Here is a 27026-nt window from a genome sequence, read left to right on the forward strand (position 1 = left end):
TCTCGGCGGGGAAAAATACTTTACAGACACCACCTCTAGCTCTCAGAACAAGGAGTCTGGCAATGTAACAAGATGCTGTACGTAAAGCACCTGACATATTAGGATGCCCAATAAATACTAGCCGGTGCTACTACTATTATTATTAAGCCAAGCCACTTAAATCTCCTGTTTTAGGAGACCTCAGACCTTAGACCAAAGACAAACAGAAACCCAGAAAGAGGTGTCTCTCTTTCTGAGGAAGAGAGAGTAAGGAAGGGCTAGAGGAGTGGTCCAGTGAGATAAACTCCCATTCCCAGAGCCTGCTTGTCCCCGGGAAGAGCGGCACAGATACAAAGTGACCCCTGGCGTAATCGGTGGATCTGAGTAACCCCTCCCTGTCCCTTCAATCTGGACCCAGGTCTCCTTGGAACACACCTAGGAAGCCAGTCAGAGGTCCTGGAGGAGGGCTAAACAGGTTCAGTTAGCGGATCAGGCACTGTGGCAAACTCCCATTTCTCCTCCTTCCCCAGACACAGAAGTGTGTCTCCTAATACAACAGACAACTGCCACTTTTACAACAGAACATTGGAAACAGCATGTACAGTATATCTAATAATAAGGTACTATTCTAAAAGTGATGTTACGTCTGCAAAATGAAATAAACATTCTGGCCCTGGCCGGTTGGCTCAGCGGTAGAGCATCGGCCTAGCGTGCGGAGGACCCGGGTTCGATTCCCAGCCAGGGCACATAGGAGAAGCGCCCATTTGCTTCTCCACCCCTCTGCCGCGCCTTCCTCTCTGTCTCTCTCTTCCCCTCCCGCAGCCAAGGCTCCATTGGAGCAAAGATGGCCCGGGCGCTAGGGATGGCTCTGTGGCCTCTGCCTCAGGCGCTAGAGTGGCTCTGGTCGCAACATGGCGACGCCCAGGAAGGGCAGAGCATCGCCCCCTGGTGGGCAGAGCGTCGCCCCATGGTGGGCGTGCCGGGTGGATCCCGGTCGGGCGCATGCGGGAGTCTGTCTGACTGTCTCTCCCTGTTTCCAGCTTCAGAAAAATGCAAAAAAAAAAAGAAAAAAAAAGAAATAAACATTCTGTACTCATCAAATACGATATTCTCTAAGGGTTTTTATAACATGGAAAAATTCTTTTTTTATAATTAAATTTATTGGAGTGGCATTAGTTAATAAAATTATATAGTAGGTTCAAGTATACAATTCTATGACACATCATCTGTATATTGCATTGTGTGCCCACTACCCAAAGTCAAATCTTCTATCACCATATATTTGACCCCCTTTACTCTTTACTAACCCCATCCCCCTCCCTCTGGTAACCACCATCCTGTTGTCTGTATCTATGAGTTTTTGTTTGTTCATTTGTTGCTTTCAGTTTTATATCCCACATAGGGATGAAATCACATGGTTCTTGACTTTTCCACAGGACTTAATTTCGTTCAGCCCTGATATTCTCAAGATCTATCCATGTTGTCACAAATGGCAGTGTTTCATTTTTCCTTAAGGAAAAATTCTTGTTAGGTGACAAATAGCTGGCATGCTAAACTACACATGTGGCATGTTTCCCAAGATTCTGTTATAATATTTATGCAAATACATATGTAACAAAATTAAAAAGGCAAGAAGAAAAATCTTGGAAAGCTGACAGTGGTTAACATCTTTAACTTGCAGTATTATGGATGGCTTTCTTATCTTGACACTTCTCTATATTTCTAAGATTTCTATAGTTCCATTTATAGCCATAAGAAAAATCCTTATAAAGAAGTGGAGGAGAGGCGAAACTGTGCTCATGACAGAAGTTGCGACATAGTTTTCATTATTTGGACAGGATATCTGGAGTCTAAACATGTTGCTTGCTAACAGCCAGAAAACGAACATTTCAGTGAAATATTTCTAAAATGGCAGAGTCTCTGGTGTGGCACTGTCTTCTCCCAGGAGAGCGGAGCTGCTTCCTCCCTCTGCTGGAGCCTGGGTCTGGGGGCCCATCCCTTCCTCCTCTGAAGCAGCTCTGACCTGAGACCTCTTTCTCACTGAGCTTCCCTGAGAGAAGACCTTCCTGGTAAAAGACCCTGGTGGTTCTGAAATTACTCTAGACTCGTTCCATCAATAAAGCGGAATACGAACCATCTTTGCCCAATTCAGAACACAGATATATAAGACACTTGCAGAAGTGTGGCTTGGTGTTCGTTCAAATGGTTTTGATGAAGTCAGGACCTGGTTTTTCTCTCTAATGAGATGAAATGTGAATGACATGCTCAGAAACACGTTTTCTCTGCAACAGAGCTATCTGTATAACCAGCCCTCCATAAAGGATCAAGCTTGTGTCTTTGGAACTGGGTCTAAGCCAGTCATCGAAGTCCCAGAGCAGGGGCAAACTTACCGATGGGAGTGCTGTGGGCCACCTTTCTAGCTGTTTCTCCTCCCAAAGGCTTGTGCTCCTCCATCACACAACACATAACACTCCTGTAAATACTATTTCCAGCATCTTGTCTTATTTTTGACACAGATGTCTAGCTAGACCTGAATGCTTAGAGATGAAAAGTTAATTTTTTAAAATCGCTCACCCAATGGTTCAATATATTGTTTGGGACTCTTTTTTTCCCCCTGGGCCAAAGATCAAAATATTCAATACTTAGTACATCAGAGATAATGATAAAACCATAATTAAAAACTCACACGACAATAGGTTTTCTTCTCAAAACTCACACGATCATAGATTTTCTTCTCAACGAAAGAAATTGTATTGTCTCATACAATTTCGAGACTTCATTTCCTTGCACTTGGGAATTACCAGAATGATATAAGCATTCTGTGCAGAGTCTAAATTCAAGTTCAGATTATTCAGACTCATCTGTGACATATACAGAACTACTAAATCCCATTTGAGACAAGCGCTGCAAGGCTTCCCCTATGACCCTCATCTGGCTTAACAACACAGCCATTTTTCATAATGTGGAGTTCAACAGCTTGAAATGTTACAACTCTGCAAAAAATAAGATTACCATACAGCAACCATTTCTGAGCTCTGCCTCTCTGAACATGGAATCTGTACTACATCTCAAGTACAATCCAGACTTTATATAATAAAGAAAGAGTTGGCTAACAGAACAAAAAGCGTTGCAAGGGGAAATATTTAATCTAGACAACAAGTTTTTCAAGCAGCCATCTGACTCAGAGAATGCTATATAGAATCGGAGGGACGGTGGAGATCAGCTAGTTTGACTCCTTCAACTTAAAGTCTGGGCCTGGGTACCCCTCCAAAGGGGGGATGACTAGAATAAAGCCACACAGTAAGTAGGGGTGGGGCTCCCTCCTGGGCCTTCAGAATTTTTAGAGACCAATAAATAACATTAATGTTGAAACCTAATCTCCCTCCCTTGCCCAAAGACACAATGTCTTCCTCTGATCTACTGAATAAAACCCACCTTTGTAGCTTTATTTCATATCTCTCCAAATATCTGCACAGGCTCCTCTGTGAACCTGAGATACTGTCTCCCCTGTTGCAGCCCTCTGTCCTGATCGCATCTAAAATATACCCTCCTCTATGCAGCCTTCATGGTTTCTGTACTTCGGGATAATGCTCTAACCAACTGAGCTATCCAGCCAGGGCCAACGGTTTCTATAACCTAATATGCTCTCACCTTCCTGAACAAATACACCAGCTTGTCTATACCTCTGTTAGAGAATGTACCTTGTTTTGCACTTTTATTTGAATGTTTGTTTTATATACTGCAAGTTTCCAGAGGTCAGGGAGAAATGATTGATTCATATTCATTATTCTATGATCCTCTGCTTATAGTAGCTCTTAAAAAACTGAGAACAAATGTATGCATAACACACTTCTTAAATTTATTAATTTTAGAAGGGGGGGGGGAGAGAGACATCGATTTGTTGTTCCACTTATTTATACATTTATTGGTTGATTTTTGTATGTGCCCTGCTTGGGGATCAAACCTGCAACCTTGGTGTATCAGGACAATACTCTAAGCATCTGAGCAACCCGGCCAGCACAACACATTTTTCTTGACTATAAAAGCCGATCCCAATGAAGAGTCAACTAACGTCGCTTCAGTAATTCTGTGTACATGGACTTAAAAGCACACTTTTTCCTTACCTTTTCTTCCCAACATTTTATTATAAAGATTTTCAAATATACAACAAAACACATTTAAGGCAGCCTAGGTTCTACCATGAACATTTTACCATACTTGCTTTATCACTTATCTATACACCTATCATTCTTCTGTCCATCCATCAATCAACCCATCTAATCCTTGGAAGTATTTCAAAGTGAACTAGAGATATCGTTCTTCTTCTCCTAAACAGCTCAGCATGCCTACCATTAACCACAACACAGTATTACATTTTCACCCTGGCTAGGGAGTTCAGCTGCTTCGAGTTTTATCTCAAAGACCAAGGTTGCAGGTTCGTCCTCCGCTCAGGGCACATGCAAGAAACCACCAAGGAATGCATAAATGTATAAATAAGCGGAACGACAAATTACTATCTCTCTCTCTGTCTCTCAAAAATAGATTAAAAAATTTTAATATTAATTTTTCTTTTCAGGTAAAATTTGTATTTAATGAAATGTCCACCTCTTAACTATACATTCCCTGAATTTAGACAAATATATACTCCTCCATATGGAACCACCGGTTTGTTCCTCTTCCCCACCACAGACTAGTTTGCCTGTTTTAGGATTTCATATAAATGGAATCATACAGTATGTACTCTTTTTGTGGCTGGCTTCTTACATTCAGCATGGTTGTTCGTCTTATACATGTTGTTGCATGTATTAGTAATCTTCCCTGGGATATTGCTGAACAGTATTCCACTGTATGAGTATAGTGTTTGTGTACCCTTTTCCTATCGATTTCCTATTGACCTAGGTGATGCATATGTTTATTTATCAAAATAGATTTAAACAACCATGAGTAAAATTGTTGAGTCAAAGAGGTTTATATTTATACTGCTCACAGAAATTAGGGGTTGAAATATCCCTTAATTTTTGTGAGCAGTATAATTAGATAAGAAAGGACTTTTTCCCAAAGTGATTATAACACTTTACATCCCTACCAACATGGTCTGAGAGTTCCAAATTCCTGTTGGAAGGGTTTTGATTGATTTAAGATTTGAAATGACTTTTTTTTTTTTTTTAAGTGAGAATAGGGGACATAGAGAGCCAGACTCCCGCATGTGCCCTGACCTGGATCCACCTGGCAACCCGCGTGGGGGCTGATGCTTTAATCAACTGAGCTATTAGAGCCTGAGGCTGATGCACTCAGACCAGCCGAGCTCTGCTCAGCCCCGGGGCTGATGCTCGAACCAACTGTACCACTGGCAGCTAGAGGGAAAGAGAGAGAGAGAAAGGGGAGATGGAGGGGGAGAGAAGCAGATGGTTGCTTCTCTTGTGTGCCCTGACCAGGAATCAAACCCAAGACGTCTGTCTATACAGCAGGGCTGATGCTCAATCCACTGAGCCAATTGGCCAGGGACTGTATAAATTTAAATATATGTGTGTGTGTGTGTGTGTGTGTGTGTGTGTGTGTGTGTGTGTGTGTGTGTATATATATGTGAGATATTTTATATATTGATTTTACTGAAAAAGGAGGGAGAGGAGGGAGGTGGGGGAAAGAGAAGCAATTCACTTTAGTTGTTCATTGGTTGCTTGTCGTATGTGCCTTGACCGGGCAGGTCCAGGGCTTTGAACGGGAACCTCACTCAGTGTTCCAGGTCAACACTCTATTCACTGCGCCACCACAGGCCAGGCTAGTATCAGTTTGGATGAATTGTATTTTTCAAAGAATGTGTAGACTTCATCTAAGTTGTTGAGTTTTTTGACATAAAGTTGTTCATAATATTGCCCTACTAATTTTTTAACATCTGTAGGATAACCCCTCTTTTATTCTGGATATTGATCATTTGCATGCTCTTTCTATATTTAATTTTTATTTATATTAAAAAAAACCAAACATTTAGTTTTATGAATATTCTCTATGTTTTTGTCTGTGTTTCACTTCACTGATTTATGCTCTTATCTTTATCATGTCCTTCTTACAGTGACTAAAGTTTTCCACTTAAAGAAAATAAGTAGTAAGACTTTACTTGACTAAAATTAAATAAAGAGCTTTGATTAAAGACATGACAAAGAAGTTTTGGTACCTCACTGATATGTTGAAGTGTACAATGAACTATGCTGCCTATTTATTTGGGTGTTAATAGTAGTACTGTTAATTAAGGTCCAAAAACTAACAGCGTCCATTAGAAGTTTTCAAGTTCCATGTCTTTCTCTATTTATAGATATATTTCAAACTTGCTCATTCAAACTAATTATGGGAAGAAGCAGCTTGTATTTTAAATGTTCTTTAGAAAGTATATTGTCGGTTTTACTTCTTGTATAGTCAAGTAAGCTCCTCCTGGACTAACTATAAATTCTGTAAACGCGAGGCCAAATATAAGAAACACCCATCTAAAGGCACTGCAGAAAGACAAAAAGTTAGGTAGATTCTGGAGAAGAGTTGACACTTGGAAGAAAAGACCTAGATATGTTTCTCAATTTTACAGCTTTTAGCCCAGTGACAGGCTTCAGTCAGTGCCAGACTGGGTGGCTAAAACTCCAACGTCAAAAGCATGAACACCTGGGGGACAGATTTCAGTACAACCACAGCCACTGGAAAGAGAAGAGGGAATCCCACCAAGTATGGAGTCAGAAAGCAAGAGCCTCAAGTTCCATGTGAAAGCTCTGCCCAGCTTTCTGGCTGACTGCTGAACCACGCATGTATGCGGAGGCCTCTAAGCAACCTAGTGAGGAATAAAATAGCCGAGCCAAGAACTGAGGTGCTTCCCAAGAGACAGAGTTCGTGGTGTTAGTTCAACTAAGCTAATTGCTGGCTAAGGCAAACCAAAATAAACAACAACTCACCCCGCTCCCAAATAAATCTCTTCAGCAGAATAGAATCCAGATTGTCCATAACAACAGTGCAAGGTTCAAAATACAATATAAATTAAACAAAGAAATAGGAAAATGCAACCTATCCTCAAGAAAAAAGACAATCAATAACAACCCCAAGATAATCCTGATGTTGCAATTAGTAGATACGAATTTTTAAGCAGCTATTATAATTATGCTCAATGGCATAAAAGAACATATGAAACCTATAGGAAACCTGGGAAGAGAAATAGGAACTATAAAAGAGAACCAATTGGAAGTTCTACAACTAAAATAAATAAAGTATTTAAAACTTAAAAAAAATTCCTAGATGAGCTGAACAGAATGGGGAAATGATACAGGAAAAAGTCAGTGAACTTCAAGATAGACCAATAGCAATTATCCAGTTTGAAGAACTGAGAGGAAAAAAGATTGAAAAAAGACTGAATAGGATTTAAGGCCTTTAGGACAACATAAAAAAGTCTACCATGGGTGTAACTGTTGTCCCGGGAGAAGAGAGAGAATGAGATAGAAAAATATTTGAAGAAATAATGGCTAACAATTCTTCAAATCTGGTATAAAACTCATATTTATAGATTCAAGAATCTCAATGAACTACAAGCAGGATAAATACAAAAAAACCCAAATATAAAAAGAATAAAATATTGAAAGTAGCCAGAGAAAAATGATACCTTACATGCAGGTAACAATGATTCTAGTGACCACTGAAGCCAGAAGATGGTATAACAGCATCTGGGGGGAAAAAAATCCTCAACCTAGAATTCTATATCCAGTGAAAATATCCTCCAAGAATGAAGGTAAAGTAAATCTATATTATATTCATCATATGTTTTAATCATAACTTTTAATTTTATACTGAAAGTTAGGCATGCAGCAGTTTACACACCAATTCATAGAAACTTTAAAACACGTTTTTAAATAGTAATTAAAATACCAAGCAAACTGGGAGGAATCAACAAAATCTGTCCTCAGTTTTCCTTTAATATTGAATAGTCAGTAAGAAGTTATTTTTATGTAATCTGAGTCTTTTACATTCTGCCAAGATTTTCTGTATTAAAGTATCTGTCTCTTCTTCTCTCTCCTTTCCCACAATTATGCCACTAGGAAAATGAAGAAATAGTTAAATTTCACTCCTAAGCATTTTTTCAGACCCAGAGAAAGAATTCAGAACTGACCATTAAAAACTTACTTGCTAAGAGTTCAAAATAAAGGTGGGCAAACTATTAGGCAAGAGGAAAGAAAACATATAGGCAAAGATATCCTGAAAGAACACATTCAAGTCGGAGAAATAACTGCAAAGATTGAGACTGAGTCAATATTTGCATTAGAAATCTCAACCTGAATTAACACATTTGTTGGACTTGTTAGCTGAGAAATAGTTCCCCCGGGAGCTCTGGAAGTCTGACCTTCTCCTGCACATCTGCTCTTTTATGAGTTCTCTTAATACTTTTTAAAGCTGCTGCTAAGTGTTAATTTTTGTTCAAAGAAGGATTACCAAACAACCTGTTGGTAACACAAAACAAAGATTCCCTTCATACTGGCCTTCCTTAAACCCAGAAGCAGACGGTTTTCCAAACTGTGAACATCCCAAGCTGACTGCCAACCTCAGTTATTAACCAGCCTTTGACATCTAAACAACAGCTGTGTTCTGTCCTGCAAAAGGGCAGCCTCGCCCAGACAGTGGCTCTCCAAAGGTCAGCTGTATCCTGCAGCAGGAAGCCCACTCCGTGGTTGGTGGCACACGCCGGCACAATGGAATGGCCTATGTTTGTCCCAATTCCCTTTCCTCCCTTTTGGCTAATCTTCCCTGGTCGTAAATGTTCAGCTGGCCTTGCACAGGAAGCAGGGGCCTTAAACTCCATCCTGCTCACACACCGCTGCTCTCGCTCTGACACAAACTCTTTGCACTGAGGATCGTCTCAGTGTTGCCACTGGAAATGGTGCTGATGACAACAGACCAGAAGATCAAGTAAACATCCCTGCCTCCAAAGCGAGCACATTTATTTAGTGTCAGGCACCGCTGCAGTGCTTTCTTACGATCATCGCTCCCATTTTACAGGCAGGGAAGCTACAGCTGCTCAGGGAAATTATATGAACTTCCCATGGTCAGGTGGCTTTGGAAGGACACCATGTGAACATCCAGTTCTCTTTGACACACGTCCAAGCAAAGGTCATTCTACTCTGGCAACCTTTAAAAGTAGAGACACCCTTTAAAACGCCAACTGGATTATAAAAAACTTGTCATATTGATGGGAAGTAGGTGGCAAGCTGATTTTAAAATTTACCTGGAGGAGTAAATGAACAGAAATAGTTAATTTCATTTTAATAATAATAATGTAGTACTTGCCTTTACAGATATGAAAATTTGTTATAAGGCTAACACATAAAAACAGTATATTTGTTTATCTGTACAGTGCCTCGTTGATAGTAAGTACTCAATAAATGATTATCATTATTATAATATGCTAAGTGCATTACATGTATACACATATTACCTCATTTAGCTTTTTTTTCATAGGGAAGCTGTAAGGACAATTTTATCCCCATTTTACAGATCAGGAAACTGAGGCACAGAGAGTTTAAATAACTTGCTAAAGGACACAAGGTAAATAAGTGTGATATCTGAACTAAGGCCGTCTTACTTCAGAGTTAAGGGTACTAATAATATCAAAAGAATCTAAATGTTCATCAGTAGGTAACAAATAAATCCAAGTATATCTGTATAAAGAATATTCCTGAAATGAGGAAGATCTATACATGAAAAGATGTCTAGAATACATGTAAATAAGCAAAAAAACAAGTTCTGTTTTGTAGGCAAAAATGTCATTTTTGTTGAACAGTAATTATGTATGTGTAGTCATAGTTGTTTATGAAAACATGTGTGTACATGTTATATATATGTACATACATATGTGTATATGTGTTGTATAAAGTACTACATACACACATATATATTATCCTTTTCTAATCTTTTTTTTTTTTTTTGTATTTTTCTGAAGTGAGAAGCAGGGAGGCAGTCAGACAGACTCCCACAGCGCCTGACCGGGATCCACCTGGCATGCCCACGAGGGGGCGATGCTCTGCCCATCTGGGCTGTTGCTCCTTTGTGGCTGGAGCCATTCTAGCACCTGAGGTGGAGGCCATGGAGCCGTCCTCAGTGCCTGGGCCAACTTTGCTCCAAGGGAGCCTTGGCTGTGGGAGGGAAAGAGAGAGATAGAGAGGAAGGAGAGGGGGAGTGGACAAGCAGATGGGCGCTTCTTCTGTGTGCCCTGACTAGGAATCGAACCCGGGACTTCCACACACCAGGCTGATGCTCTACTGCTGAGCCACTCGGCCAGGGCCTAACATATTTTTTTATTGTTTCCATCTGTTACAAGCATATAATAAACATGCTGTGTAACAAAAAAAGATTTTTAAAAATAGTTCACTACCTAAAAAAATAAAAGATTCTTTTTTTTTTTTTTTCCCTTTTTTCACTCCTCCGAAGCTGGAAACAGGGAGAGACAGTCAGACAGACTCCCTCATGCGCCCGACCGGGATCCACCCGGCACGCCCACCACGGGGCGGCGACGCTCTGCCCACCAGGGGGCGACGCTCCGCCCCTCCGGGAGTCGCCATGCTGCGACCAGAGCCACTCCAGCGCCCGAGGCAGCGGCCACAGAGCCATCCCCAGCGCCCGGGCCATCTTTGCTCCAATGGAGCCTTGGCTGCGGGAGGGGAAGAGAGAGACAGAGAGGAAAGCGCGGCAGAGGGGCGGAGAAGCAAATGGGCGCCTCTCCTGTGTGCCCCGGCCGGGAATCGAACCCTGGTCCTCCGCACGCTAGGCCGACGCTCCACCGCTGAGCCAACCGGCCAGGGCCAATAAAAGATTCTTTAACATGGCCTGTGGTGGTGCAGTGAATAGAGCACTGACTGAACACTTTGAGGTCACCGGTTCGAAACCCTGGGCTTGCCCATTCAAGGTACATACAACAAGCAACCAACGAACAGCTAGAGTGAAGCCACTATCTCTTGTCCCCTGCCCCCTTCTCTGTAAAGTCAATAAATAAAATCTTTAAGAAATAATAATAAAAGATCCTTTTCTTTTCGAAGGAAAACATTTCTACAGACAGGTTAAACTGCAACTAATTTAAAGTACAAGGGGTCCTCCCCAAATAGAAGTTTTAGTACAGCCGTTTTCACTGTAAAATGGCACTCCAAGTCTAGAAGAGAGGACAGTCTGGGCTTTAATGCAGGCCAGTTTACACAAGCAGCTGCGTCTTCGCCGTGTCTGGCCTGGTGCCCTGCACACCTGTGTGTAGGATTAGAAAGGCTCTTCCCTGTACAATCACTTCTTTCAGAGAGCGCTGGTCAACAGGCATAGGGTTTAGAGAAGTGAATGGCTGCTTGATTATTGCCATGATCTGGGTGGTCCAATTCTAACCAGACTCAGTGAGCCCAGACATTGATTAGTCTGAACCGAGGCAGGCCCCAGACTTCTGACAAGACTGAGCTTCAGTCAGCAGTCGGCAGTGGTGGTTGGAAAGAAGTTGACCCCCTGGGTGTGGGGTGAGGATGGAGGGTAATCTGGTCCAGTTTGTGTTCTCTATATTGACCACCGGGTTGGGCCAGCCTGGAAACTTGAGTACATTACAACACCCCAACCGCATCGCAGAGCGGGGGTGGGATTGGGAGAGCCTGGTCTGCCCACTGGTTCACCCTGCTCCCTGGGGCTGGCCTGGAGACACACTGCCGAGTCACACCAGCAAGCATCAGGTGGTGAAGGAGTGGAACCGTCACTTGATGCCATGTTCAGTTGCGTTTCAGATAAAATTTCCCCGAAGCTGTCTCAATAGCAAAGTGGCAAATTCTTTTCTAAATTCATCTACCAAGGGATTTTCTTCTTTCCTTCCTTCCTCCTTCCTCCCTTCCTGTTATGAGACATGTACTCCTGCTCAGCCTTCTAACCTCATCTGAAACTTGGTATGACTCTGGCAGGAGACAGCTCAGTCACCTGCCAAAGGACAGGGAGGATATATCCTGTGACAAAGAACCGGGACACAGGGAGTCCAGATTTGATCAAGACTTTGTGTGCTACCATCTAGCATGATGGTGATGACAGTAGGTGATGAGTTTCTCATTGATGGTCAAACTTTTGACCTTTTAAATTTATTTTCATTTTTAGCATAGAAAACAAAATCACATTTTAAATCAGGCTGCTCAAAAATACTGATATCGAAAATCACTACTTTGAAGCAAATACTTTTCAATGCTTTTAGTTCCTTTTTAACCAAATATGTTAATATTGCCATTCCTTGGCTTATCTATTCATCTATTAACTTCCTGTTATAAGTTTAGATTTTAGCTCCTGACACTGCCTACCACATTTCCCCATCCCTTATATTACTGTGTGAAGAACTGTTCACCGAAAAGCCAAGGACTTTATTCTGATATTTATTTCCTTGTACAATTTTTTTCTTTGCATTAACATTTCCATATTTATTTTATTTACTTATCTCCTTCCTTCCTTCCTTCCTTCCTTCCTTCCTTCCTTCCTTCCTTCCTTCCTTCCTTCCTTCCTTCCTTCCTTCCTTCCTTCCTTCCCTCCCTCCCTCCCTCCCTCCCTCCCTCCCTCCTTCCCTCCCTTCTCTCTTTCTTTCTTTTTTTATCAAATGAGAGGCAAGGAGGCACAGAGACAGACTCCCGCATGTGCTCTGAGTGGGATCCACCTGGCAACCATCTTCTAGGGCCGATGTTCTGCCCATCTGGGGCTGCTGCTCCATTGCTGGGCAACTGAGCTATTTTTAGTGCCTGAGGCAAGGCCTTGGAGCTATCCTCAGTGCCCAGAGCCAACTTGTTCATTTAAGCTATGGCTGCAGGAGGGGAACAGGGGCAGTGGGGGGAGGGGTGGAGAAACAGATGGTTTCTGCTTGTGTGTGCCCTGACCAGTAATTGAACCCGGGACTTCCACACACCAGGCCAATGCTTTACTCCTGAGCCAACTGGCCAGGGCCTATTTATTCACTTTCATATGCACTTACATTTGAATTTTCCAAATATTCTATCTGAACTATCAATTTAAATAATTATTATTTTCCAAATATATGGTCAAGTATATCTGGTAATCTGTGAATTCCAAGGTCACTGGACCTATTTTTTAAACACATTGGGCTTCTCTAGGCTGTTTTCCTATGTTGGTTCCCTGCTTTCTGAATTCTGTTCTCCTCTTCTTTTTAATTTATTTCCTCATTTTTCTAAAGTATTCTAGTTGTTTCCTAGAAAAGGATCTACAGGAAGCAAAATTTTGAGCCCCGCAGATTTAAAAATGTCTATGTTCTATGCCTACACTTGACTGAAAATTCAAATGAGTATAAAAGTTCTAGAATGAAAGTAACGTTCTCTCAGGATACTGTTGAATTTGTTCTATTATCTTCTAGCTTCCAGTATTTTTTTTTTTTATTTTTTTTTTAATTCATTTTTTTTTTTAGAGAGGAGGGGGAGAGACAGAGAGAGAGAGAGAGAGGAGAGACAGAGAGAGAGAAGGGGGGGAGGAGCTGGAAGCATCAACTCCCATATGTGCCTTGACCAGGCAAGCCCAGGGTTTCAAACCGGCGACCTCAGCATTTCCAGGTCGACGCTTTATCCACTGCACCACCACAGGTCAGGCTAGCTTCCAGTAGTAAAGAACTCTGATAGCATCTGATTTTCATTCCTTTGTTTGTAACAAGTTTTCCCTCTCTAAGCTTTTATAATTCATCATTTCTGAAATTTTAAATGTTGATGATATGTCTTGGCATGGGTTAAATACTTTTTATTTCCCAATTCATGGGACCAGGCATCTTTCAATATTGAGAGTTTTGACCTTCAGTCTTGAAATGATTTATATATTTTATTATTTCTTTGATAATGTCTTTTTCTCTATTTTCTGTATTCTTTCAGCATGGAATTCCTATTAGTCAGATATTGAAATGTCTAGACAGGTCATTTAAATTTTTTATTTATTATTTCACCTCTATTTTATTTTTTTATTTATTTTTGTATTTTTTTGAAGTTGGAAACGGGGAGGCAGTCAGACAGACTCCCGCATGTGCCTGACTGGGATCCACCTGGCACGCCCACCAGGGGGCGATGCTCTGCCCATCTGGGGCGTCGCTCTGCCGCAATCAGAGCCATTCTAGCGCCTGAGGCAGAGGCCACAGAGCCATCCTCAGCGCCTGGGCCAACTTTGCTCCAATGGAGCCTTGGCTGTGGGAGGGGAAGAGAGAGACAGAGAGGAAGGAGAGGGGGAGGGGTGGAGAAGCAGATGGGTGCTTCTCCTGTGTGCCCTGGCCGGGAATCGAACCCGGGACTCCTGCACGCCAGGCTGACGCTCTACCACTGAGCCAACCAGCCAGGGCCTCGCCTCTATTTTTTATCTCTTCATTTTTTCGTTTTACCTTTGCAAACTCACTGATGTTTTTTGCCCTATTATATTTAAAAATAATTTAAATTAGTTATACTTTTATTTTTTGAGGTCTCCTTCTTGTTCTCAAATATTCACTTTAAAAAAACTTTATCATGAAAATTCCACTTTTGCCCTGGCCAGATAGTTCAGTTGATGAGTGTTGTCTGGAGGTGCAGAGGTTGCTGGTTCGATGCCTGGTTAGGGCACATACAGGAAACAGATTGGCATTCCTATCTCTCTCTCTCTCCTTTCCTCTCTCTCAATAAATTTTAAAAATATTTCACTTTGATATTCAAAATAACGCCGTACACATTTGTGCTCAGCAAGACTTCAGAGTCATCGTCTTCCTAGATAGCACTGGGTGGTCCATGTCCTAAATTAAGGAGGTTTTACGTCAAAAAATAAAGGTGGTAGCCAGTTACCTTCCTGACTACTGCCTGCCACCTAGACATCAAGCTAGCATTCTGATCCCCACGTTGCTTGGGCAGGCATCAATAACAAAGAAGAGATTAATCTTGCCTAACCAGGTGGTAGCACAGTGGATAGAGCATCGGACTGGGATGCCGAGGACCCAGGTTCGAGACCTCGAGGTCACCAGCTCGAGCGTGGGCTCATCCGGTTTGAGCAAAGCTCACCAGCTTGGACCCAAGGTCGCTGGCTCGAGCAAGGGGTTACTCGGTCTGCTGAAGACCCGCGGTCAAGGCACATATGAGAAAGCAATCAATGAACAACTAAGGTGTCGCAACAAAAAACTAATGATTGATGCTTCTCATCTCTCTGTCCCTGTCTGTCCCTATCTATCCCTCTCTCTGACTTTCTCTCTGTCTCTGTAAAAAAGAAAAGAAAAGAATAAATCTCAAATTTTGCTCATTGTAAATATTAAAAAATTACTTATTTTAAGATTATAGATTTCAATCCGAGAAAGTTTTCCTGGCCTCATCCATTCCTAGGGACTCATTCCACAGCAACTTCTCGGTAAGGCCAGGGCTGCGGCGGAACCAAAGCTTTTAGCCCGGTCTGGCTGGCGGCAGCCCCCTCGAGTCCTCTCCCCATCCACAGATCTAAAGAGCCCTGCTTTGAGCATCATCTCTAACATGTTTGGGCAATGAATGAACTCTTCTGGCTCCTCCAAGGAGATGAGGATGATGCCCGGCCTAAAGATAGCCCCAGAAACAAAACGGCTGTCTGCTCTCTGGAAGTTTGAACCGTATGTTGTGACAAACACCAAGCAGTCTATTTATTTAAATAAATCAGTCTTCCTTTAAAGAAATATTGCACAATTCAAATAGGGCTGTCTAAGAAGTATTTTAGTGGCCAGCACCTGAGATCACTTCCTAATTGCTCATGGACTAGCATCTCTCATCTCAAAACAGAACTGAGCCACTGGAACCTGCTTTCTAACACCACCCAGGGCTCTCCCGTGCTTGGACTCCGAGGTGTGGCACCCTCTAAGTCTGAAGCACCAGGTAACTTGGCCATGTGATGCAGGAAGGTGCCGTGTTGACAACTCTGTAGTTGCGTTTCTTTTCTTTCTTTCTTTCTTTCTTTCTTTCTTTCTTTCTTTCTTTCTTTCTTTCTTTCTTTCTTTCTTTCTCTCTCTCTCTCTCTCTCTTTCTTTCTTTCTTTCTTTCTTTCTTTCTTTCTTTCTTTTCACAGAAAAGTTTGATAAAACATATGATTTCAGAGAATTAATTCAGCTTTGTGTCACTTTAGAGACTGATGCAATCTTACTTTTAGCTTAAAAACCCTTCCAAGGGGTGAGGAAACACTGGCAATATGGCAAACACAGGACAGACTTTCATACCTCCCATTGGTGTTAGCCTGATAGCAAATGTCGGGAGCTGTTTTTCCTGCTGTCCAGCCAACATGTGCCCCCCAAATGGCACAGCGCGTGCACGGATCTCCCAGAATCAGTTACTTTATGCGGACTGCAGCTGCTCTGAGTCCTTCATCTCTCGCACCCCTCACTCCAGCAGTAACACAGCTTTTAAAAGCACCCGCCCTCCCACCTTTGGCTCTGCTCATCTGCGTGGTTGCAGCCCGTTATGTAACTGCCACCTTCTCAAAGCACCCAAGTGCTGAACTTCTGTCTGTTCCTTAAATTATGCAAGGCTTGACCTTATTGCTAGAAAATACCTAGCATATGTTCATTGTCCTCAGAGGTTCAGGCAGCATTTTATAGAGCTATTACTACTTTATTCACCAGTCCTCTGATCTACGCTTGTGCAACAAGGAGGGAATTCATAACTCGCAGACTGGTAAGTGGGTAGAGTAGTGAGTCACCTCTGTAGAGTCCCATTAATTCATCACCGTCTTCATGAAATAATTATATTAATTGCAGTCCCTTGTTCAGCCACGTAACTATGTGCCAAACATTATTTCAAGCGCTTTACACGCATTTATTTGTTATTCTCCCAGCTAGGAATTATTTTTATTTTTATATATAATCATATTATTTTTCTAATGTTTAGTCTCGCTTTAAAGACGAGGAAACAGAGGCAAAGGGATACAAATGGTGGGATGGAAATACAAAGCCAGGCAGGCCGTGTGTCCACAGTCTCGCCCGGATCGTGGCACAAACTGCTTTCCCTCCTTGTCCCCCTGGTCCAGGGCTGCGCGTGCTGGGATTTGGAGGGCTCTGGGCACATGCTTGGCTCTGGTTTACTTGAGTGTCCTGTGGCATTGGCAGTTGGCAGGCCAAGGAGGCTGGGGCATCCACACTACAGAAGGTGCTCAGAAACACCTTGGCAAATGGGGTGTTTCCAACAAGAATTCCACTACGCTCACTATTTTTCCAAGGTATGCCCCAAAGTGCTTTGAAAAATAATTTGGCTCCCGGGAAAGACAGCAGCTTGGCCCCAGGCCAGTTTGAACCTGAGAAGGTACCCAGGCTACAACACTGAGCTGTGGGTGTTACATTCTGGGTGGGAATCAGACTGTGGGCTAACCCAAACCTGCTCCTAAGATGGGAAGCTGCAGAAAGGCCTATAGGCATCCACACGGACAGCATCAGGGAACTCAAAAAGGAAGCAAACACCGAAGGTACGAGCTGTACTTCTCAGACGGTGACCTCTGGGCTCCCTATATCAGGATCATCTGGGGAGGTATTTTGTTTGTTTGAAATGCAGATACTCAAGTCCCACCCTGGGTCTACTGAATCAGGGCTTTCCACTATTGGGCTTAGAAGTCTGGATTTTAGAAATATCCCCCGGTAATTCTGATACATTCCAAACACTGAAAACCATTGCTTTGGGGCTCTGTGGTTTCATGTCAGGCATCAGAAAAGAGATGTACATTAAAAGCAATACAAGGATCTGGCTGGTTGGCTCAGTGGTAGAGCGTCAGCCTGGCGTGCAGGAGTCCCGGGTTCGATTCCCGGCCAGGGCACACAGGAGAAGCGCCCATCTGCTTCTCCACCCCTCCCCCTCTCCTCCTCTCTGTCTCTCTCTTCCCCTCCCGCAGCCAAGGCTCCACTGGAGCAAAGTTTGCCCGGGCACTGAGGTGGGCTCTGTGGCCTCTGGCGCTAGAATGGCTCTGATTGCGGCAGAGCGACGCCCCAAGATGGGCAGAGCATCACCCCCTGGTGGGCATGCCGGGTGGATCCCGGTCGGGCGCATGCGGGAGTCTGTCTGACTGCCTCCCCGTTTCCAACTTTGGAAAAATACAAAATAAATAATAAATAAATAAATAAATAAATAAAAGCAATATTCAATTCAAGTAGCCTTAGGGTCTGAAAATCAGGGTTCTAGGTCCCAGTTCTCCTAATAGCTTGCTGGTTGACTTTGGGGATGTCCTTTGGCCTCTGCGAATCTCAGGCTCCCCATCAGTAACATCATGGGACTAGGTTCCTTCCAGATAAGAATCCCGTGCTTCCTACCTAAGAGCACCTAACAACTCGCCATGCCTGAGTTGTTACTCAAACAGAAGTGCTGAGGTCCTAAAAGGAGTGGTCAGATGAGTACCTGGAAGGGCCAAGACCGGCCAGTACGGGCTGGAGTAGGGCACTGGGCTTGACAGCGGGGGGGCGGGGCCTGGACTGCGGTGGCCATCCTGATAGGGCAGGCATCACGGTGAGGGGAGGGGCCAGACGTGAGGACAGGGGGCAGGGGAGCAGGGAGGGAAACGAGGCTGGGCTAAGTGAAGGAAAAGGTGTGAAAACCTGGGTGGGAGGTCAGCAGGTTCCAGATTCCCGAAGCCCTTGGAAGCCAGGGAGGCAATGTAGAGCATGAGGGAAACTACCGAGAGGAGCGACAGTGGGAAGGGGTGATTTGGGAAGACGACAGACAGGGTGGCCCACGCAGGGTGGGAAGAGCGGGAGAGGGGTTGGGGCTGGCCTGGTGGGCCAGCTCGGGAGACATTGGTGATCCAGAGGGCGGCTTATTCCAGAGATGATGATGTGGCCCTGACCTGGGTCTGTGGCCGTGGGAAGAGGGGGGGAGGAATGGATCGATGGAAGAGCTCCTGGACCCTGGGATCGTGGGTAGTTTTTATGGTTCTTTCAGTTTACTTGTTTTTTTGCTTATCTGTACTTTCTGTTCTCTCGGTAGTGAGCAGATATTGCTTTGCGATAACAAAAACATACAGTTCAGCACTTCCTTTGGGAAACCAGCGAGTCATCTTCATCCCTTTGCGCCTGAGCCCCTCCTCTCACTCGTCCGTTTCTCTTAAGAACCCCCTTTCCCGTACTTCTTACCAGCTCATCTGCATCCCATCGACACCCCTCTGCTAAAAAGGCTTCTGCAGAGCAGCTCCCCTTTCCTGGACCCCTCCTCCTGCCAGCCTCCTATAGTGCAGACCTGGCTTTCTCCTCTGCCCCTAGGGGAGCCCGGGGTGTCGGCAGGAGTGGAGGTCAGAGGCCAGCAAACTCCCTGCTACCCCACAGTGGCTCCGGACCAGGACTCGGACTTTCTCTTCACCAAACATTCTCTGAGGAGTTCGCCTGCTTTCTGCCCTTGAAGCCCATCTCATAGTATCTGCCTCAAAATCTTCTCCAAAAGAATTCCTGTCGTCATCCTGGGAAATGCTGCCCTCCATGAGGAAGACCACGGAACCTCCCAGCATCACAGCCCTCTGACCATCCCGATTTTTGGACCATTCCCCCACACCCATGGCCACCTAGCAGACCTGCAGGTGCCCTAGATCTCCTATAACATGTCAAACTCTGAAACTCATTCTGACCATGGACGCCTGACTTCCGACTTCTTGGATGTCGACATTCCAACTTACTAGCCAGTTGTTGGTACTCTTTTCTTTTTAGATTTTACTTATTTATTTTTAGAGAGAGGGGGAGAGAGAGAGAGAGAGAGAGGGAGAGAGAGAGAGAGAGAGAGAGAGAAGGAGCAGAAAGCATCAACTTCCAAATGTGCCTTGACCAGGCAATCCCAGGGTTTTGAACCGGTGACCTCAGCGTTCCAGGTTGACACCACAGGTCAGGCTACTGGTATTCTTTGATTTCACTTGCCTGCCAAGCATCATGGCTTCTAAGCCCAGTGTTCTCTGAAGCTCCGCTAAGCCTGGTACCAACTAGAGAAAAACAGTCTTCCTCCTAGAGAAAAGCTGCCTAGCATACCACTGGGTTCTCTTACAAAAGTTTCACTACGGCCCCCAGGTCAGCTCAGCTGTCTACACCCCATTTAATCTTAATCCTACTGTCAATTCTATGGAGACCTTACCACTTTCCTCAAGACCCTTGATCCGCTCTCTTCCTCCTTCGTGCAGATGGTCTTACCCCCAGTTTTACTAAGAAGTTGGCAGCCACCAGTTATGAACATTCTTATTTCCCTTCTCTCCCCCTGTGAATTTCTGCCTCTCTCCAATCATCTTTTCCTCTTTTCTGGACAGAAATGTCATCCTGTCTCTTTAAGTCTAATATTGCTGTGTTTGAGACCAGCCCTTGCTGTCCTTCTAAAACAGGCGTCCCCAAACTAGAGCCACCCATGGGCGGGGCCGCATGCGGCCCCCTGAGGCCATTTATCCGGCCCCGCCACACTTCTGGAAGGGGCACCTCTTTCATTGGTGGTCAGTGAGAGGAGCACTGTATGTGGCAGCCCTCCAACGGTCTGAGGGACAGTGAACTGGCCCCTGTGTAAAAAGTTTTCTAAAACTTTTACTGTTTCTAAAAGATTTACTCAAGTTGATTATTCCTTCTTTCTTTTAGACTTCAAGCTCTCCTCCATCATGCAAGAAAAATGCTTTGACCTTCCCTTCCCCCAACACCCTCTCATTTTCTTACTGCCAAACCCTTTAGAGTTTTGCTATTTTCATTAAAGTGATGCATGTTTATGCAAACATTTTAAACAATGCAGGAAGCAAAACAAAAATAACTGTTACCCAACATCCTACCCCTTACATAGATAACCACTGTTAGAAATTTGGTGGCCATGCTTCCAAATTGCTTTTTAGATACACACTCACATATAGAAGTGTATATTTAACACAGAAGCGTATGTATTTAACATTGTACAGGCTCTTCTATGACTTGCACCTTTCCATGTCAAAATCATGTTTTCTAACTAAGGAAGGTATTCTAGTGAATGTAAGTAAAATCACTTTCCTATCTTCTATTAATTTGTTTACAAGCTGGTTTTATTTCTTGCTGCTATAGATTATACTGTGTTGAATATTTTTCCACTTGTGAAAATTTGTGAATTCCATTTGTGGATATTTTTCCATTTGTGAAAATGGCAAAAATTTGCCATTATTTACTTATGGCAAATTCCTTTAAAGGGATTGTTGGATAAAATATACCTACTTTTTATGTTTGATATACACTGTAAAACACTCTTCCAGAAAGATTGTACTAACTTAAACTCGTATCAATGGCTGCCATTTTCCTAAACCCTTAAGAGCCCTAAGTTTTGTTAATGTTTCAAAATTTCACCTAGTATCAAGAATAAAAAAAGAGGACAGCAATACAGAGTCTACAGTCCATTAAAAAAATAAGAGAATATTTTGAACAACTTTCACCCATTATTCTGAACGTACATGAAATGAACAAATTCCCAGGAAAAAGAAATTGCCAAGATTTATTTGAGAAGAAAAAGAATATCTGAATAGTCCCGCTTCTGTTAAGTTCATTAAATCTATATTTAAAAACCTAACTATAAAAAACAACAACCAACCAACCAACCAACCAACTTCCTGGCTTCAAGGGCTTCACCAATGTATTTCATTAAATGTTTAAGAAAGAAATCATACCAACCTTACACAAATTCTTTCAGAGAATATAATTTTCCAGTTTATTTTTTGAGGCTTAGCATACCTTAACATCAAAAACTCACAAGGACATGTAAGGGGAAAGAAAATTACAGACCTATCTGTTTTGGACATAATGAAAAAGTTCCAGGCACTGTTAATACAACAGTGGTTTGTTGTCAACCACCTCTGTGAGGAAAATGCTAAATTTTAGTTAGAGGTCAATAAAAATTAAGATGTACTATCTCTGAAGTCTATTCATGCACCACTTGGGGATTTGGGGACTCCAGGTTAAAAATTCCTGAACTAAAAAGAACAGCGCTGGAGGCAGCACAGACTGCTGGGAAACCGGAGCTAGAGCCCAAAGGGAAACCCCACCAGTTCAAAGTCGGGGGCACCTCTGTGTTAGGGATGCCACTAGTCTTCAAACACTCTTTCAGCTGATTTCTTTTAAGACGACTCCTCTTGATTTTGCATTTCACACATTTCTTTGTTCTCCTTCCAATGTGATTTCACTTTGCTTAATATAAAGGAATTGACTAAACATTTCAGTTCCTTTATTCCCAAAATAAATTCCCACGATAACGGGGTAGAGTTGGCAAGTCAAGCAAATCATTCCTTTGATGACACCCAGGCTATTTGACTACACATTTGTAAACAGAACATTTGAAAACCAACATGGACTTTTGTGGCCAGAACTCTACACAAAGCCAACTTGGCTCTAGACCAAGCACTCATGACACCCCTTGGAAGGTCACCTGAGAGAAACATAATAGGACTGGGGTGTGACCTGGCTCCAGCTTACAACCTGGCAAAGTCTGTGTGCGCACTGAGGGTCACTTGAACCCCCTCTGAAAAGCTCAATGACCAAGTTTTTTGGATATCTTCCTGAACACTTTCCTAGAGGGAAAAGACCCAACTAAATTCAATAACTGCATTTTTACCACTTATTTTGAATTCACCTCTATGTGAAAGATGTAATCTCTAAAAAAAAAAAAAAAAGTATCTTGCCCTGGTAGATAGCTCAGTTGGTTAGAGTGATGTCCTGAAGCGCAGAGGTTGCTGGTTCGATCCCCGGTCAGGGCACATACAGGAACAGATCGATGTTCCTGTTTCTCTCTTTCTCTCTCCCTTTTTCTATCACTAAAATCAGTACGTAGAAATATTAAAAATAAAAAGATGCTTTAAAAATGTATCTTAATACCCTAAAGCCCGGGATTAAACATTTTTTTAATGTTTAGTCTTGACTTTAGAGAGAGATCGAGCATATCTTAACATTTTGCTGTATTTGTCAAGAAAATAGTTCATAAAAACACAAAGCATTAAAGATACAACAGAAGTTGCTGTGCACCCTTCCCTGATCCCAGTCCCTTGCCTATCTCTCCAGAAATAATCACTTCTATGAACTTGTTCATCATTCCTAAAGATGCTTTTATAGTTTTCTAATATACGCATATATCCATATACTATACAGAAAGTATTTTTACAAGTTATCAAACTTGTTATTACGGTATATCCACTGTATGTGTTGTTATAGAACTTCCTCTTTTGGTTCAACATTACATTTTTTTTTTTTTTCTGAAGCTGGAAACGGGGAGAGACAGACAGACTCCCGCATGCGCCTGACCGGGATCCACCCGGCACGCCCACCAGGGGGCGATGCTCTGCCCCTCCAGGGCATCGCTCTGCCGCGACCAGAGCCACTCTAGTGCCTGGGGCAGAGGCCAAGGAGCCATCCCCAGTGCCCGGGCCATCTTTGCTCCAATGGAGCCTTGGCTGCGGGAGGGGAAGAGAGAGACAGAGAGGAAGGAGGGGGGGTGTGGAGAAGCAGATGGGCGCTTCTCCTATGTGCCCTGGCCGGGAATCGAACCCGGGTCCCCCGCACGCCAGGCCGACGCTCTACCGCTGAGCCAACCGGCCAGGGCCTCAACATTACATTTTTTAAATTTAGCCATATTAATAGATGTGGCTCTAGTTTATTCCTTTTCACTGCTATACATGATGTCATTGTTTAAACATGCCTCAATTTGTTTATCTAGGATTTTCCTTTTATAAGATCTCTTTTAACTAGATCTCACCTCAGCTCCTTGAGCATTGCATTTACCTAAAGAGAATCAAATACGCCTATAAGAATTGGTTTTATTTCTAGCAGCTCCTAGAAAATGAGCACCAAGTTTAAGAGAGAATAAGTACTGTGACTCTGATGCTTCTACGTTCAATCAGCAGCAGGGGAGGGGGCAGCAGTGGATTTTACTAGTTCTAAGGTGTAGTTAAGCATTTTTTCCTGGTGATGAAACGGCCAAATCTGATTCTTTGGCCATAAGAGAAGATCTACAAGCCCCTAAAATCTTTTGACAAACTCCTTTCCGACTACACTAGTTTAAGCGGATTCTGTATTTGCCACTAATAACTATGACCAATACTATGAGATTCAAGCATCTTTAAGAGCCTTTTTAGCACCTTTTCCTGCTTAAAAACATCTTTTAAAAAAAAATTCTAAAGTGGGATATTTTTTTTGATGAATTGCCTTAAGCCTTCAGAACATTTGCTAGAACTCTAGAAAGAGGCAAGTATTCACCTAATATCTTAGTCTGTAGTCAAAAAAAAGGATTTCAGAATAAAATACGTCAATGTAGTATCTGGAAGAATTTCTGTATAGACTACCATACAGTGCTCAGTGCTAGGGTTACTTACACTCGATTCTCTTTTAGTTAACAATGCCTCATTTCCACTAAGTAAAGCCTGGTCTCCAGTTCCCCTATCCAGTGCCTGCCTTACATTATGTGGTACTTCAGGGTACCACTTAAAGTGATTACATTATAAAAGGCCTCTAGATTACTTGGTTCAAATGTAATAGTTGGTTTCATTAATGTTCCAGTAGCAAGGGAAGCCTCCCCAATCATTCTCAGGTTGATAAATTTGACTTTCCAAGTATTCTCCACAAAGGGCAGTGAATGAGTCCAAAAATTTGTTTGGGCGCTCTCCCTCCCAGGGACACGCCAGAGCCTTCCTCTTCCTCCTCCTCCTCCTCTTCTTTGCCCTAGGCGTGTTTTCCTTGCCTGTCTCTTTCTCCTAAGCTCTAAGGGACCCCACGAGGCTTGCAACCAGGGGAGCAAGAAGCAGTGGCAGCTCCTGCAAGGCTAACCCCTGAACCTGTCTCCAAGACCCCCTTTCCTTTGCTTGCTCAGGCCCTTCTGAGTGTTCCTGCATGGACAATAAATTATTCTTTTAAAAATAACTGTTGCAAGGCCCTGGCCAGTTGGCTCAGTGGTAGAGCGTCGGCCTGGCGTGCGGGGAACCCGGGTTCGATTCCCAGCCAGGGCACCATAGGAGAAGCGCCCATTTGCTTCTCCACCCCCCCCCTCCTTCCTCTCTGTCTCTCTCTTCCCCTCCCGCAGCCAAGGCTCCATTGGAGCAAAGATGGCCCGGGCGCTGGGGATGGCTCCTTGGCCTCTGCCCCAGGCACTAGAGTGGCTCTGGTCGCGGCAGAGCAACGCCCCGGAGGGGCAGAGCATCGCCCCCTGGTGGGCAGAGCGTCGCCTCTGGTGGGCGTGCTGGGTGGATCCCGGTCGGGCGCATGCGGCAGTCTGTCTGACTGTCTCTCCCCGTTTCCAGCTTCAGAAAAATAAAAAAAAATAAAAATAATAACTGTTGCTCAAAAATGCCAAAACAACTCCAGCGATAACCTGACCACGGGGAGAAGCAGCACACTTGAATTCGCGTGAATCAAGGTTGGAACTAAAAAGATACGCTTCTTTCACTAGTGACAGCGGTCAAAGGCTCACAGCTTCTGCTCCTTGTTGTCTATCACATTTTGTTCGTATGTGTTGTAATAAAACCTAAGCTTGCCATCGTGCCAGAAGTGCTGCGCCCTCGTTCATCCTGCAGTGGTCCAAGAAAAGGATTTTGAGAATTAAGAAGTTCAAAGAACCAGTGACAGGATTCTTCTCCCAATCAATGAAAATCAACTTTTTCAGCTTTTTAAAAATCTTCTTTCTCCTGCTGTTGAAAGAGTCTAATGTCCTCAAAGATCTTAACTGGCTCTGGTGCTTCCTTCAATTTCAGATGTAATTGCTTTTTCCCCAGTAATCCTTTGCATGCTGGATAAGATTGTAGCTGGAGGTATAAAAATCCCTTGTAATGCCAAGTTCTTAAATAGGACATCTCAGTGGACTTTTTTATGCCTCATGAATTCTTCTACATTCTGTACACTAAATATTGCACGAATAGCGTCCTGGTGGTCCTCAGGTGACACTAGGCGGTTGGTGGTGGGGCTGCGCGGGGCCATGATCTCGTCGTTACCCAGTAGGCCAAGCAGGTTACGACAGCCCTCTCTTTCTGCATAGCAGAGACCCGACATCTGAACCCACAGGAAGGGGGAAGAGGACGATGTCCATAATGTCCCCCCTTGAGGCCCACAGGGCCAGCGCCTTGGCAACAGGCACTGGAAGTGCCTGGCTGGTACTTTGCTGCCAAATAGCCTCTGGTATTACAAACCCTCGGGCAGACGTGGTGGCCAATGAGGTCAATCAAGGAACACAAACACGATGCTCCAACGTTGTGTTCCAGGCTGGCTGGCTGGAGCAGAAGGCCACGAATCTTACTTTAGGGAAGCACCGTATTTACACTGAGAACATGGACCTTCCACAAGGGAGCTGGTTGCGGAAAGTTACAAACATCTTAAAACTCTGTTTTTGTTTAGTTATATACCTATAGTGTGTAAGTGATGAGTGAAGTCTATCACTTCTTCCAGAATTTTAGAGATAAAAGCTACTGGATTTTTGACCTATAGTCTAAATGTTAAGTCCTCTCATTTTTACTATTGAGAATATATAAGTGGATATGGAAGAGGTTTAAGAGTTAATAGCAAGACTCGAGGAAACAGAATTTGTTATATAAATAACAGAGCATGAATTGTAAGAAAATGTGGCCTGTCAACTTGGGTAAGCCCTAGAATTTATCCCGTTAAATATGCTGCCTCTGGCAGAGGTAGAAAGAAGCATCTTTTGGAAAAATATGGTTGTGCCTTTCATCTCAAAGGGCTTATGGTATTCTCCAAATATGTTGTAAGTTTCCTTTTAACAGAGTCAGGCCAACTCGGTTTAACTCTTGCCTGTACTATCCGATAGGTCTATTCCTATGTTACACAGGCAAGTTACGTAACCTCTCTGCGAGTCAGTGTCCGCAGATGGGAATTATAATACCTACTGCTTAAGGTTGTGGGAGGGTAAAATGAGATATCATGCAAAGTGCTGGGCATACAGTTATCATGAAATAAATGGTAGCTTCCATGGCACTTTGCATACCTTCTTCTTAAAGGACGACACTTGAGCACCTCAAATACGTGGTCAGGTCTCATTCGCCTGAGCATCCCAAGCACCTGGTACAGGTGGAGAGCACATAGCGGGTACTCAGTAAATGTTTACTGAGCAGATGAATTAGAGATAACATTAGTAAGAATACATGTTTAC

At 43.4% G+C, this 27026-nt stretch overlaps 1 protein-coding gene and 1 pseudogene across 2 annotated transcripts in view; both read right to left on the bottom strand.

Annotated features, from left to right (window-relative positions):
• CTDSPL (CTD small phosphatase like) overlaps positions 1-27026 on the bottom strand; it is a 128677-nt gene that overhangs the window by 81656 nt on the left and 19995 nt on the right. The gene's annotated exons all lie outside the window — the stretch shown is intronic.
• LOC136382387 (uncharacterized protein C3orf38-like) lies at positions 383-25915 on the bottom strand (annotated as a pseudogene).

Source organism: Saccopteryx leptura, chromosome 10, assembly GCF_036850995.1.
Source record: "Saccopteryx leptura isolate mSacLep1 chromosome 10, mSacLep1_pri_phased_curated, whole genome shotgun sequence".
NCBI classification, from domain to species: Eukaryota; Metazoa; Chordata; class Mammalia; order Chiroptera; family Emballonuridae; genus Saccopteryx; species Saccopteryx leptura.